The sequence below is a fragment of the Oncorhynchus masou genome, chromosome 15 (genome assembly GCF_036934945.1).
Source record: "Oncorhynchus masou masou isolate Uvic2021 chromosome 15, UVic_Omas_1.1, whole genome shotgun sequence".
Taxonomy (NCBI): domain Eukaryota; kingdom Metazoa; phylum Chordata; class Actinopteri; order Salmoniformes; family Salmonidae; genus Oncorhynchus; species Oncorhynchus masou.
The window spans coordinates 29,100,502-29,116,313 of NC_088226.1; the positions used below are offsets into that span (position 1 = coordinate 29,100,502).

Below are 15,812 nucleotides of genomic sequence, written 5' to 3' on the forward strand. Positions count from 1 at the left end.
CAAAGCTCTCCCTCACCCCCAAATCTGACCATAATTCTATCCTTTCTGATTCCTGCTTACAAGCAAAAATTAAAAGCAGGAAGCACCAGTGACTAGATTAATAAAAAAGTGGTCAGATGAAGCAGATGCTAAGCTACAGGACTGTTTTGCTAGCACAAACTGGAATATGTTCCGGGATTCCTCCAATGGCATTGAGGAGTAAACCACATCAGTCTCTGGCTTCACAAATAAGTGCATTGATCACGTTGTCCCCACACTGACTGTACGTAGATACCCCAACCAGAAGCCATGGATTACAGTCAACATTCGCACTGAGCTAAAGGGTAGAGCTGCCGCTTTCATGGAGCGGGACTCTAACTCGGAAGCTTATAAGAAATCCCGCTATGCCCTCCAACAAACCATCAATACAGGACTAAGGTCGAATCAATCGTACTACACCGGCTCCAACGTTCATCGGATGTGGCAGAGCTTGCAAACTATTACAGACTACAAAGGGAAGCACCACTGCGAGCTTGTCAGTGACACGAGCCTACCAGACGAGCTAAATTACCTCTATGCCCGCTTCGAGGCAAGTAACACTGAAACATGCATGAGAGCATCAGCTGTTCCAGACAACTGTGTGAACACGCTCTCCGTAGCATATGTGAATAAGACCTTTAAACAGACGGATTACCAGGACGTGTACTCCGAGCATGCGCTGACCAACTGGAAAGTGTCTTCACTGACATTTTCAACCTCTCCCTCTCTGAGTCTGTATTACCAATATGTTTCAAGCAGACCAGAATAGTCCCTTTGGCCAAAAACACTAAGGTAACCTGCCTAGACCGTAGCACTCACGTCTGTAGCCATGAAGTGCTTTGAAAGTGCTGGTGATGGCTCACATCAACTCCATTATCCCAGAAACCCTAGACCCACCATTTTGCATTCCACCCCAACAGATCCACAGATGATGCAATCTCTATTGCACTCCACACTGCCCTTTTACACCTGAACAAAAGGAACACCTACGTAGGAATGCTACTCATTGACTACAGCTCAGCGTTCAACACCATAGTGCCCTCAAAGCTCATCATTAAGCTAAGGACCCTGGGACTAAACAACTCTCTCTGACGGGCCACCCCCAGGTGGTAAGGGTAGGTAGCAACACATCCGCCACGCTGATCCTCAACACGGGCCCCTCACGATTGTGTGTCCAGTCCTCTCCTGTACTCCCTGTTCACTCATGACTGCATGGCCAGGTACAACTCCAACACCATCATTAAGTTTGCCGATGACACAACAGTGGTAGGCCTGATCACCGACAATGACAAGGCAGCCTATAGGAAGGAGGTCAGAGACCTGGCCATGTGGTGCCAGGACAACAACCTCTCCCTCAATGTGATCAAGACAAAGGAGATGATTGTGGATGACAGGAAAAGGAGGACTGAGCACGCCCCCATTCTCGACGGGGCTGTAGTGGAGCAGGTTGAGAGCTTCAAGTTCCTTCACCAACAAACCAACATGGTCCAAGCACACTAAGACATTCGGCGCATGTGACAAATAAAATTTGATATACTTTCAAGTATTTTTACTTAAGAACTTTACACCACCGGATGTTATTACTCCAACCTCGTGAAATGTACAAACTGACATTTTTGTCAAAAACAACTTTATATCCAAGGAGTGCCATGGATTTTAAGCTCTGCACATGCACAGTTCGGCGCGAGACAACCGTTAGACCCGACTATTTGTTTCTTCTAGGCATGAGCTTTGCTAGCCAACATCGCTATGACATCGCCTACAAATGTACAAATGGGATTTCTTATAAGCTTTCGAGTTAAAGTCCCGCTCCTTGAAAGCGGCAGCTCTACCCTTTAGCTCAGTGCAAATGTTGACTGTAATCCATGGCTTCTGGTAGGGGTAAGTACGTCTATTGGAGAAGCAGATTTAGCCCATCTTTATGCTGTATTGTTTTTATTTCTGTTCTGGACCTGGTTTCCCAAAAACATCTTAAGGCTAAGTTAATCGTTAGAACATCCTATGGTTCTAACAATGAATTTAGCCTAATTAAGATGCGTAATCTTAGACCAATAGGGAAATTATATCCTTGCTTTCAGGGACAAAGGAAAAACACAACTATATGTCATCTTAAATCATTTATGAAAATTTGATTTCTTGAAGAGATGGAACAGTCTACTCTATCTTCTAGCTGTCACGTTCTGACCTTTATTTCCTTTGTTTTGTCTTTATTTAGTTTAGTATGGTCAGGGCGTGAGTTGGGGTGGGCAGTCTATGTATGTTTTTCTATGTTGGGGTTTTGAGGTCAGCCTCGTATGGTTCTCAATCAGAGGCAGGTGTCGTTAGTTGTCTCTGATTGAGAATCATACTTAGGTAGCCTGGGTTTCACTTTTGAGTTGTGGGTGTTTGTTTCCGTGTGAGTATTTGTTGCCACACAGTACGGGGGCCTGTTGCACAAAAGTAGAATTAAGACATCCGGGATAAATGACTCAGCTGAGCTCAATGAAGCCAAAACATGTGCGTCCAGGCTTAATTGGTTGCACAAAGACCAAGCCAGGATGAGCAGACACGGATTCATTAAGCCAGGTGAAACCAATCCTGGATAGGTGCGCGCTCACGGCTCACTCAAATGGACCCCGCCACAGATCACAGATTAACTGATTTACCATGGCAACTAGAGCCGCGTACTTTTCCCCGTCGGAAGCACAAATCCTCATGGAGGCATACGAGGAGGTAAAAGATATAATTAAGAAGAAAGGCAACACCGCCACAGTGATAAAGCAAAGAGAAAAAGCGTGGCAAAGTATTGCAGACCGCCTGAATGCGTAAGTAGTGCACAATTACACACTCACCGCTCCGCTGAAACATCACAATTACAATTCAAATATTTAATTCACATCTCCAAAAATGCAGTTGTACTGTAATTATGAAACGGTTAAATTTTTAATTGAAATGCACTGCAGATATGAGTGAAATTGTGTAAAGTAACTCCATCACACTGTATAAAGCTATGCTAAATTTTTTGATATTTTCACTGAAAACAAGACAAAAATACCAAGTAATTTTTTGCAGTGTGACTCCATTAAATGTGTGTGTGTGTGTGTGTGTGTGTGTGTGTGTGTGTGTGTGTGTGTGTGTGTGTGTGTGTGTGTAGATTAAACATGAACGGGCCAAAACGGACATGGCAGCAGGTCAAAATCAAATACAAGAACATTCTGCAGAATGGTATGGTCCCTGACTAATATTTAACAAAGCACAAGCATATATTGTACCCAGAAGGTGCCTGCTCACACATTGTCTGTACTGTTTTAGCAGTGAAAAAGAATACCCACAGACAAGGCACGGGTGGTGGGTCACCAAAGGCTGACCTTACCCCAGCAGAGGACATGGCCTTGGAGCTAAATAAAGGCAGGCCCGTCTTAGAGGGGATCCCTGGGGGAAAGAGACGAGCATAGGTTCCTCCCAAGATGCCACCCGCTTCATTCAAGGTATGTCCTTCCATCTCTACATGGGATACAACCACATTCATATTGAATCAATTTGGACTGTCTGACTTTGGTTTACCTATTGCCTTGCAGTGTCTGGCAGCACTGTGTTCCTGTTAGAGCCACCAGCACAAGCACCAGACGATGCTGATCCAGTGAGTACTCCATCAAAGGCATACTGTAGGCCTGGCATGTCTTGTCTACTAGCTTCAATATGAATCCGATTAAATGTGATAGGGTGAAGGCCCCAGTGCAGCAGCAACAGCACATGATGGAGACGATGATGAGGAGGAGACCATCTCTCTGGATTCCAGAAGGCATGAGGTATCATGTTAAGACTGTGAAAGTACTATTTACTCTACAATGGTGAGGAGTCCTCATCAAAATCAAAAAATCTAATTTATTTTACAGGACCCAGATGCTATACAGTGGGAAAACCAGCCTGGCAACATAGTGCGTATTAATAAAAGGACACCACATCCTGCCAAATTCCAGCTGCGCTAATTGTATTGTGTTCACAGAGCTCACAAGCTATCAGAAAGTTGTATGGCAACCACCTCCGGCGCCAAATAGAACTGGCAGACATAGACATTCAGTACAGAAGAAAAAGATGGAAAATCTTGCACTGGAGTCCGAAATAAAAAAGAGGACAATTAGGAAACTGGACCTTGAAATAAAAAAACTTGAGAGGGAGGTGAGATATGCCTTCAATGTACACTGTATGCTAACTGTAACACAAATGTATTAATCATTATTTTTCTTTCCTCCCCCAGCTCCAAGAAGATGACACAGCTCAAAATAAAAATTAGGTATATTCTCGTAAAGTCAAGTGAGCCATGACATATGAGCTCTTATTGGGAGCACACAGGACGGTGGCATCTTTCTAAGGTTTTTTATATGAAGGCCCAAAATTGTGTGTTCCTTTCTGCTCTGACAATGGCATGCCCATTCGTGCGAGATGTGGTGGATGAAGAAGCACTTGTGCTGAGGAGAGCCTTCAGGCGAGAAAGGGTCTTCAGGGACCGGTTGGACCCACTGGCCTTCCCTGATGACCATCTATATGAAAGATACAGGTTTTCTGCAGATGGCATCAGGTATCTATGCAGACTACTGGGTCCCAGGATTAAGCACCGCACTGCACGGAGCCATGCACTGAGTGTGGAGCAAATGGTTTGTGTGGCCTTGCGCTTTTTGCTAGTGGAGCCTTCCTGTACTCAGTGGGGGATGCAGAACAGCTGAACAAGGCCACAATTTGCCGCACAATAAGGAGTGTGTGTCTGGCTATCAAAGCATTAGCAGATGTCTTCATCTCCTTCCCTGGCCACAGAAGACTCTGTGACATCAAAGAGGAGTTCTATAGGATTGCAGGTAAGAGGATCTACAAATTACAGGACAACTGTTAACACATAGTAGGATACTCATTACTTTGTGTGACAGGTTTCCCCAATGTCATTGGTGCAGTGGACTGCACACACATAAGGATAAAAGCCCCCTCAGGTGCCCATGAGGCCGATTTTGTGAATAGGAAATCCTTTCACAGCATTAATGTTCAGGTGAACATAACTTTTTGATATTGTCCATTGACGAACACTCTGCATTGCCAGTGATGTGCATTGATTGGTGTAATATTCCTCATCTTATGATTTCAGATGGTCTGCAATGCTGACTGTGTGATCAGCAATGTTGTGGCAAAATGGCCTGGCTCAGTCCATGACTCCAGAATCTTTCGGGCCTCTGAAATCTATCACAAGGTAAGCCACACAACCCCTATTTATAACCATCATGGCTGTGTCAAGAATATCACTGTGTTTATGAGGTAGTAATGATGAGATTTTGTGTTGACAGGTGAATTCTCTGGTGTGTTGCTGGGAGACAGGGGGTATGGCTGCCAGCCTTTTCTCCTGACACCTTTCACAGACCCCCAGGAAGCACAGCAGGCCTACAACCATGCCAGGACCAGGGCCAGAGTTGAAATGACCTTTGGCCTCCTGAAGGCACGCTTTCACTGCCTTCACAAATTAAGGGTCAGCCCTGTTAGGGCATGTGATATTACTGTGGCTTGTGCTGTCCTCCACAATGTGGCCTGCCTGAGGAAGGAGAGGGCCCCAGAGTGCCACCAGCCATGGACTGGGACAATCCGGCAATCTTCCCTGATGACGACAGTGGTCGGCTGCTGAGGGACCAATATGTGTTGAATTATTTTAGTTAGTATGTGTGCTTTCAATTTTGGTTAAATATGTCCTGCGTGGCAGAGGAATTTGGTTTTTTTGGGTTCGTTTTTGACGAATTTGGCCTCTTATGATGTTTGTGCGGTATACTGTGTGTAATACAAGGCTGCAGGGAGGCTACTGCATCCATTCATTTGTCTGTTCAGTTGATGTGTATGGATTTGTCCTGCATTTATTTTAGTGTGCAGACATGCAGGGTGTGTTATATACAGACCTTTGAATGTGTATGTATCATTTTGTATAATATGCTTGGATTCTGTGCTTTCCATCTTGTAGAGTCACTGTGACTTCAGTTTCGAAAGGAGCTGATGGTTTACCTGCTTTGTTTTGTCCTTATTCAATAAAGGAACATAATGTTACACATTGTGTTTTTATATTCATATGGAATGTGTATTTGTTTATATGACAGAGTACTAGGGCCACACTGAAGAAAAAGGATAAAGTCATACATTTATGAGGCTGGTTCTTTCTGCAGAAAAGCTACATATTGTTTTGATACTTATGACAATGTGATACTTAATATTCTGGCACATCAGCATGTCTTTGTTTATGAAACCATACTGAAGTACAATTTCACGAAATGCCCCACATCTGTCATTTTAACAACTGTCCTCCTTTAAAACAACTGGTTACAATATTATGACTTGTGTTTTTTTCCCCTCTGTGGCCCTAATATTCTATCATTTTATATATAGCCTTATAGTCTATGGGAAACTGTAAATTATCTAATGATAGCAACATCATCTAAAAATCATTTTTTATCCAAAATCATTGAAATTAATGATCACAAACGTTTAAATAATAACAGTGGGTCTAGTTATATGTGATAACAATGTATAGTGAGCAGTGAAATAACTATTGGTTTCCATTTGTGGTGACTGCTGACTGACATTAGGGATGAGATTAAATAGATCCTGGAATTTAGCCTGGTCTGGAGCAGGCTAGCTCCACAGAATAAATCTCCATGGTAATTTATACCATAACATATCCTCCTGCCCCCTATCCATCTTTAGTGCAACCGGATTATGGATCAATTGAGCCAGGATCACCAAGATATCCTGGCTTAATCCCTTATCCTAGTTTTGTGCAACAGGCCCCTGGTTCGTTCACGTTTATTGTTTTGTATTTCAGTGTTCAGTTTATGTCTTAAAATAAACGTTATGGACACTTACCACGCTGCACATTGGTCCTCCGATCCTTCTCGCTACTTCTCCTCAGAAGAGGAGGAAGAATGCCCTTAAGAATGCAAATAAAGTGTACTAAAATAGAGCCCAAATATATATATATATATATATATATATATATATATAGAGAGAGATAGATAGATATTTATATATATATATATAGATAGATATATTATATATATAATAATACCAGTCAAAAGTTTGGACAAACCTACTCATTCAAGAGTTTTTTATTATTTTTACTATACATTGAGGAATTATAGCGAAGATATTAAAACTATGAAATAACACATGGAATCATGTAGTAACCAAAAAAAGTGTTACATTTTTAAAAATGTATTTTAGATTCTTCAAAGTAGCTACCTTTTGCCTTGATGACAGCTTTGCACACACTTGGCATTCTCTCAACCAGCTTCACCTGGAATGCTTTTACAACAGTCTTGAAGGAGTTCCCACACACACTTGTTGGCTGCTTTTCCTTCATTCTTCAGTCCAACACATCCCAAACCATCTCAATTGGGTTGAGGTTGGGTGATTGTGGAGGCCAGGTTATCTAATACAGCACTCCATCACTCTCCTTCTTGGTGAAATAACCCTTACACAGTCAGAAGGTGTGTTTGCTCATTGTCCTGTTGAAAAACAAATGATAGTCCCACTAAGCGCAAACCAGCAATTTCTGAGGCTGGTAACTAATGAACTTATCCTCTGCAGCAGAGGTAACTCTGGGTCTTCCTTTCCTGTGGCGGTCCTCATGATAACCAGTTTCATCATAGTGCTTGATGGTTTTTGCGACTGCACATTTCAAGTCCTTGAAATGTCCCTGATTGACTGACCTTCATGTCTTAAAGTAATAATGTATTGTTGTTTCTCTGCTTATTTGAGCTGTTCTTGCAATAATATGGACTTGGTTTTTTACCAAATCTACTGCATTCCAACCCTACCTTGTCACAACACAGCAATTGTCTTAAACGCATTAAGGAAAGAAATTCCATAATTGAACTTTTAGCAAGGCATTCCAGGTGACTACCTCATTAAGCTGGTTGAGAGAATGACAAGAGTGTGCAAAGCTGTCATCAAGGCAAAGGGTGGTGTAGAAAAGGCCCATGGAGTTGGAGGAATAATCCTTTAATTCATTGACATTTACTCAGCTGGGCCAGGGGCGCTTTAATTAGGTCAGGTGAAAATGTCCGACAGATCTCAACTCCATAAAAGGAGGAAATTGCCATCGCCTGATCTCGCTGCTTTCTCTGAATTGTCAATGATCACGTCCCTACGGATCCTCATAGGCCAATTATGCAATCGATATGGTTCATGTGTATTGAAATTAATTATATGTACACATGAAGACAATTGAAAGAGCGAAATGAGAAACGTCATTGTTTGCTACCTGATTGACTTTGATCATGGGGATTATAAATTGTATCACCATTCACTGTTTGTATTCTTTCATGATTTAAGATAAATAGTTACGAGCCTAAATGACTCGCGGATGATTACTATTGACTTAATGAACTGAACTGTTGAACTCCCTAACTTATGTTAATAATGATCTGATTTGATCTTTGATTATGAATTTGATTGGATACATGTTATTTGTTTCCTTTGTGATGCAGCACAGACTACTCAGTAAATATACCACTTTATGGTTAAAGGAATTCCTGCCTCAGTCTCATCCATTCCTCTGTCACCTGACACGTGACCACCTGTTCACCTTCACTGTCAGTCATCCTACCTGTCCAGCTACCAACACAGATTCCACTAATCTTTCAATGGTCCTTCGAGCTGGATGATGACTGAACCAAAGACAGGTGAAAAGGAAATGGAGGCGGAGAGGGAAGAATTGTCTCCACTGGAAGAAAGAAGAGAGGAGGAGAGAGCAGCTGAGGGAAAGGTCTTGGAACAAAGGAAATATCCAGGAGCTAAGCCTAAAGCAACAAAGGCTTCATCCTCAACGACCAGCAGCACCAGAAGAACCAGGCAAGCACCTGGTTATCTTAAGGATTATGTGGTAGAGTTTCCGACATCAAAGGGCAAGCCCACCAGAGCTCAAAGAGTTGATGGATCAACTATATGTTTCAGCCATCAACCATCCCCTCTGAGCCAAGGACCGGAAACTGCTTTGGAGCAGGAAAGTGGTCTACGTGAAGAACCTATGGAGCAGGTAACTCCCACCGCACAGGTCGACCAGCTTCCAGAGGCAGGCTCCGCTCACCCCTTAACTAATGAGAAATCGTCGAAGCACTCTAGACGGAGTGGGAGTTTGACCAGTGGATACCCCTTTGGAAGTGGCCATGGCAGCTGCCATTCACTAGCCCTCAGCGATTCACAGACCGCTGTCCTACAAGAGGGGATGAAACTGTTAGCTTTGGAGGAAATTGAGCGTCAGATTGAGGAGGAACGACAGGCTGATGAACAATGTCACCAATTGGATGTGCAGGCCCGTAGAGCTCTACAGGAAAAGGAATTCATTGCCAAGGACATGGCACAGCAGCGACGGCACCGTCAAGCCAGAAGGGAATTGGAGGAGGCACGGATGTTCTCATCCTTCCTGGAGAGGGACGAACAAGGAGTCGACCTGACCACCCCTCCACATGGACCTGACCGGTCTGCCTTTCTTTCCCAATCTGCCCCTCTGGTACAGCATGGCACACAGTCCCCGGACGCTCCGGGATCAACAGCCAACATAGAGCACGGGAGACAGGCCGCTCCGCCAACGCCCTCCCCTCTATGCCAGTGACACAAGTTAGCATTCCTCCATCTGGACAAAGCATCACTCCTTTGCCTTTCCGCCAATTACCAACCAAGGCAAATCGTTCCTTTCGTCCAGGGCCAGGCCAGTCCTCAAACAACAGGTCGGAGGGCTCTCCCCCAATTCCGGCTGCCACAAATGGAGGGTCTGGGACAGTAGGGGACCGGCCCAATGAGGCCACAGTGGGCTCATCAGAAATCCCGGGTTTATCCTTCACGCAACCAGAAGAGGGAGCCAACATTATGAAACTTCTAGTAGCCTCAGCCTATGGAATTCCCAGACCCAAACTGCCATACTTTGAAAACGCAAAGGAGAGTGAATTTGTCCTTTTGGAAATGGCATTGGAGAGCCTACTGGGTATTCACAGTCATCTGTCAGAACGCTACAAATACCAAGTACTAATGGATCATTTGCGGTTTCCCAGTGCATACAGGCTGGCCCAATCCTTTATGCACTCCGCAACACCATACACTGCAGCTCTCCAGGCCCTGAAGGCGAGATATGGTGAGCCACGTCAGCTAGTCCAGAATGAACTGAACACGTCTCCAATTAAAATGGGAGACCATGCTGCCTTCCAAGAATTCTCCCTGGCTGTCCAATCCCTGACCTCGATGCTCCAATCCGTTGAAGGAGAAGATGGGAACGATCTGAAATGTGGCTCCCATGTGGACAGGCTTCTTTGCAAACTTCCAGTGTACCTCAGAGACAGTTTAATTGAACATTGTTTGAATAAGGGCATCCTGAAAGAGGGCTCGAGAAGCACCTATGCTCTTAGAGACCTGGCCGCATGGTTGGAGGTGACAGGGGGAAGGAAGGAGTTTGAACGCCAGGAGGGACAGAAAAGGCCAAATCCCACTACCATGTACTTAAATAGTGAGGCCGGGGAGGAACCCGGGAAGAAGACCCCTCTCAAGAGCAAGAACATCAAATTACAGCCGTACTGCCCATATTGCAATAGTAAGGGGCACTTCCTTGGCTCATGCCCCAGGGTAAAAAAAGCTCACTCAAACTCAATTGAAGGCCTGGATCACTTCAGGCGAGCGATGCTACAAGTGTGCCCGTAGCCATAAGGCGGAGACCTGCACATTGAGGAAACCCTGCAACCGCTGTAAAGAAATCCATCTCACTGTGTTGCATGATCTAATTCCCCAAGCAAAGAAGGAGCAGAGTATGCTCATGGTAGGAGCTGCAAAGGAGCTGTACCTCGACCAGCAGAACTGGTCTCCAAGGGTCATGTTGAAGGTGGTCAAGGTCACTCTGAAAAGTGAAGGGAGAAGCATTGATACATTCGCTGTTCTAGATGATGGGTCAGAAAGAACAATCATTCTCACGGCGGCCACCCGTCGGCTTAACCTGGAGGGGACCCCCGAGACCCTTAATCTCAGAATGGTGCGATGTTATCCAAATGAAAGGCTCTGCTGTAACCTTTAACATTTCACCTTCAGGAAACAGACTTATCCTGATTGGGTCAGACCACCCACATCTCGTCACCCCGACTGAGCCTATACGAGCTGGACCAGAAGGAGGGCCCATTGCTGTCCATACATCCTTGGGTTGGGCTGTGCAAGGTCCATCCCATCTACTTCTCTCCACCCAAGCTGTACAGTCACAGCAAGTCCTCTTCACCAGAAGCAATCCAGATGCAGCCACTGACCTCTTTCGGAATGTTGAGATGCTCTGGAAGATGGACACATTCTCCAACCGGAAGCTAAAGGAGGTCATTCGCTCGAAACATGACTCCTATGCATTAGACCTCCTAGAGAAGAGCACGACCACCACTGAAATGGATGGCGTTCGCAGGTATGCAACCCTACTGCTACGAGTTCCCAACCATCCTCCTCTGGCAACCACGACACGGGCTGTACTCCCACTACTGCGTGGAAAGGAGCGACGCCTGGTGAAGAATCCTGAGCTTGCAGAAGTTCATAACCGAGAGATTCATAACCTTGTGAAGGTAGGCTACGTCACTGAAGTGACAGCTCATGAAGAGGGAAACACACTCCGTGAATCCTGGTATCTCCCTCACCATGTTATCCAGCAACATGGTGGGAAGTATAGACTTGTCTTCAACTGTTCATTCCAAGCTGCTGGTCAAAGCCTGAATGACTGTCTACTCCCCGGACCAACCTTAGGTCCTTCCTTGCTCGGTGTCCTTCTCCGGTTCCGGCAGCACTCTACAGCCATCAGTGGAGACATCAAAGCCATGTTTCATCAGATTTGTTTACTGCCTTCCGACACCACACTGCTCCGGTTCATATGGCGAGATATGGAACGAGATGCAGAGCCCACAATCTATGAATGGCAGGTACTCCCATTTGGCACCACCTTGCTGTGCCATATACGCTCTGCAGAGACACGCACGGGAGCATCCAGACAGTGACCCAGAAGTATTGGATTCAGTGGAAAATGCCTTCTATGTGGATAACTGCTTACAGAGTGTCCCATCCACAGCTGAAGCGAAAGCACTCCTTGATAAAGTACGGAATCTCCTTTCCAAAGGGGGGTTTGAGGTCCGACAGTGGGCTAGTAACAGAGTGGAGGTTATCCAGCACCTCCCGCCACAAGCTAGGTCCAGTAGCTGTGGACTATGGCTAACGCAGTCTGGTGCTAACCCAGAAGAGCCCACTCTGGGACTGAGGTGGAGCTGCATACCGGATACCCTGGGGTATAAGCACCGCTCATCCCCGAGTACCGAAACCCCCACTCTGCGCACCATCTATCGGACCCTGTCCAGTCAATACGATCCCCTTGGGTATATCCTGCCATACACAACACGGGCCAAAGTCTTAGTCCAGGACCTGTGGCAGACCAAGAGGGACTAGGATGAACCAATCCACCCGGCTGACCTAGTGGAACGATGGATCTGTTGGGAAACTGAGTTAACGGAGCTCTCTGATGTCCAAATGCCAAGATGTTATGTACCATCCTGTGCTGACCAACTGGGATCATGCCTGGAACTGCATGTGTTCTGTGACGCTTCGGAGCGAGCTTATGGGGCTGTTTCTTATCTTAGAGTGGAGGATAAGGCAGGCCACACCCATGTCTCCTTTGTCATGGCCAGGTCCAGGGTCGCACCCAAGAAGCAGTTGTCAATGCCTAGGCTGGAACTCAGTGCTGCCCTTTCCGGAGCCCAGTTGGCCTCTACTTTGCGAGCCGAGCTCACCTTGCCAATCCAAAGGGTCATCTACTGGAGTGAATCGACCACTGTATTGACCTGGCTCAAGTCTGAGTCCTGCAGGTATAAGGTGTTTGTCGGAACTCTCATTGCGGAAATCCAAGACCTAACAGAAGTCCAGGACTGGAGGTGTGTTGATAGCATAAACCATCCTGCTGATGACATTACTAGAGGTAAAACCCTTCAGGAACTGGCTCAACCCCATCGTTGGAGCTTGGGACCACCATTCTTGTCCCAACCAGAGAACGAGTGGCTGACAGCCCCCAGGCGTGCGGCCCCTCCGCAACCAACTGAAGCTCATGAGTTAAGGAAGTCCGCCCAATGCTACAGCATCTCTATGGAACCAACAACGGCTCTCCCTGACCTAACACAATCTCAGACACTGCCAGATCTGATCGCCGCCACAAACCAGTCCTCAGATGGGGTGGCTTCTATACCCACCTCCCTCGCGGCAGAGACACTACTCCTCCAGCAAGCACAGCGGTTAGCTTCCCTGAGGAGTTCTGAAAGCCGGTAGGGAAGTGGCTAAGGACAGCAGTCTTCTCTCTCTTGCCCCAGAATATGATCCAATCCTTGGCGTGATCAGAGTCGGAGGGAGGCTGCGCCAAGCAGAGATTTTGGACCCAGATTCTATCCACCCAATTATCCTTGACTCCAGACACCCTCTTACCAGGCTCCTCATCAAGAGTTATGATGAGAGGCTTCTCCACCCAGGGCCAGAGAGGGTCTATGGGGAGATGAAGTGGAAGTACTGGATAATTGGAGGACGAGGAGCCATTCGTAAGCACCAATACACCTGCGTAGAATGTCAGAAATGGCGGGCCGGAGCTACGGTGCCCAAAATGGCAGATTTACCCTCTGCTCGCTTGCGCCTCCTTAAACCACCCTTCTGGTCAACAGGAGTAGATTGCTTTGGCCCCTTGATGATCAAGTTAGGTTGTTGTGTGGAAAAGCGCTGGGGCATTCTATTCAAGTGTTTGACAACCAGATGTGTCCACCTGGACCTACTGGAGAGTTTGGATACGGAGGCCTTCCTCATGGCCCAACGGTGGTTTATCTCCCGACGGGGGAAACCCTACGAGATCCTGGCTGACAGAGGTACGAACTTCAAGGCTGGAGAAGCCAGGTTGGAGGAAGCCTTCCAAGCCATGGAACCTAGCCTCCAGGATCAGCTGATGGACCAACAAATCTCGTTCAAATTTAACCCTCCAGGCGCTTCTCATTTTGGAGGAACATGGGAGCAAGAGATCAAATCTGTAAAGACTGCCTTACGAGTCGTCCTGGGGGACCAAACTGTCTTGAGGACCGTCCTGATAGAGGTGGAAGGGATTCTGAACTCCAAACCCTTGGGATATCTCTCTGCAGACGTCGCTGACCCCGATCCGGTTACACCGAATATGCTCTTGATGGGACGCTGAGATGCGTCACTTCCTCAAGTCATGTATGCTGATACCAACCTCGTAGGCAGACGCCGGTGGCGACACAGCCAAATCTTAGCTGACCATTTTTGGGCCCGATTCATTCGGGATTACCTACCAAGTCTAAAGCACAGAGGGAAATGGCGGAGAGAAATGGCCAGCCTGGAAACTGGCCAAGTAGTAATGATGGTGGACCCTCAGCTGCCTCGAGCATCCTGGCCGGTGGGCCGTATAACTAAGACCATGCCTGGGACCGATGGTCGTGTTAGATCAGTGAAGATCCAGGTGAAGAACTGGACATATATCCGGGCAGTTGCCCGACTAATTCCTCTCCCTGAGATGACAGAGGACGGGGAGCAATGAGCCTTTTTTGAGGAGTGTGGAATTTAACACATTTCCGGGGTGGCTGTAGAAAAGGCTCATGGAGTTGGTGGAATAATCCTTTAATTCATTGCCATTTACTCAGCTGGGCCAGGGGCGCTTTAATTAGGTCAGGTGGAAATGTCCGACAGATCTCAACTCCATAAAATGAGGAAATTGCCATCGCCTGATCTCGCTTTCTCTTCCTTAACTCAATCTGATCCAGACGTTCTGTGCGTCCATGAATCCACGTAAGTCCACCGACTCTTACCTTTCATCTGAATTATCTGTGGCGATCGGGAGAGTGGGCCATTCAGTTATTGTTTATAGTTACCACCGCGGAGCGCGGCTTGGAGCGCACGCTTCAAACATATTGTTTAATGTGAATTGTCAATGATCACGTCCCTACGGATCCTCATAGGCCAATTATGCAATCGATATGGTTCATGTGTATTGAAATTAATTATATGTACACATGAAGACAATTGAAAGAGCGAAATGAGAAACGTCATTGTTTGCTAACTGATTGACTTTGATCATGGGGATTATAAATTGTATCACCATTCACTGTTTGTATTCTTTCATGATTTATGATAAATAGTTACGAGCCTAAATGACTCGTGGATGATTACTATTGACTTAATGAACTGAACTGTTGAACTCCCTAACTTATGTTAATAATGATCTGATTTGATCTTTGATTATGAATTTGATTGGATACATGTTATTTGTTTCCTTTGTGATGCAGCACAGACTACTCAGTAAATATACCACTTTATGTTTAAAGGAATTCCTGCCTCAGTCTCATCCATTCCTCTGTCACCTGACACGTGACCACCTGTTCAGCTTCACTGTCAGTCATCTTACCTGTCCAGCTACCAACACAGATTCCACTAATCTTTCAGGTGGGTACTTTGCTGAATCTCAAATATAAAATATATTTAACACTTTTTTTGGTCAAACATTCCATGTGTTATTTCGTAGTTTTGATGTCTTCCCTATTATTCTACAATGTAGAAAATAGTAAAAATAAAGAAAACCCTTGGTGTTGTGAGAGAAAAATACCATATTTACCTTTTCTGATTAATATTAATAGTTAACAACTAATATGCTTAACGACAGTAAAGACATTTCTTTAGTGCCAATGCTGTGCTTCTGAGAATGTGTGGTTCATTTACATTTACATTTACATTTAAGTCATTTGGCAGACGCTCTT

The 15,812-nt window shown here is 45.6% G+C and overlaps 1 long non-coding RNA gene and 1 pseudogene across 1 annotated transcript; both read left to right on the forward strand.

The window, feature by feature from the left end:
- The first annotated feature begins 1,886 nt into the window (after positions 1-1,886).
- LOC135556122 (uncharacterized) lies at positions 1,887-3,968 on the forward strand. The gene is made up of 5 exons (XR_010457948.1): positions 1,887-3,222; positions 3,310-3,485; positions 3,576-3,637; positions 3,720-3,806; positions 3,894-3,968. It is a non-coding gene; the product is annotated as an uncharacterized LOC135556122 (long non-coding RNA).
- Positions 3,969-4,093: 125 nt separating this feature from the next.
- LOC135556118 (putative nuclease HARBI1) lies at positions 4,094-5,738 on the forward strand (annotated as a pseudogene).
- The last annotated feature ends 10,074 nt before the right edge of the window (positions 5,739-15,812 follow it).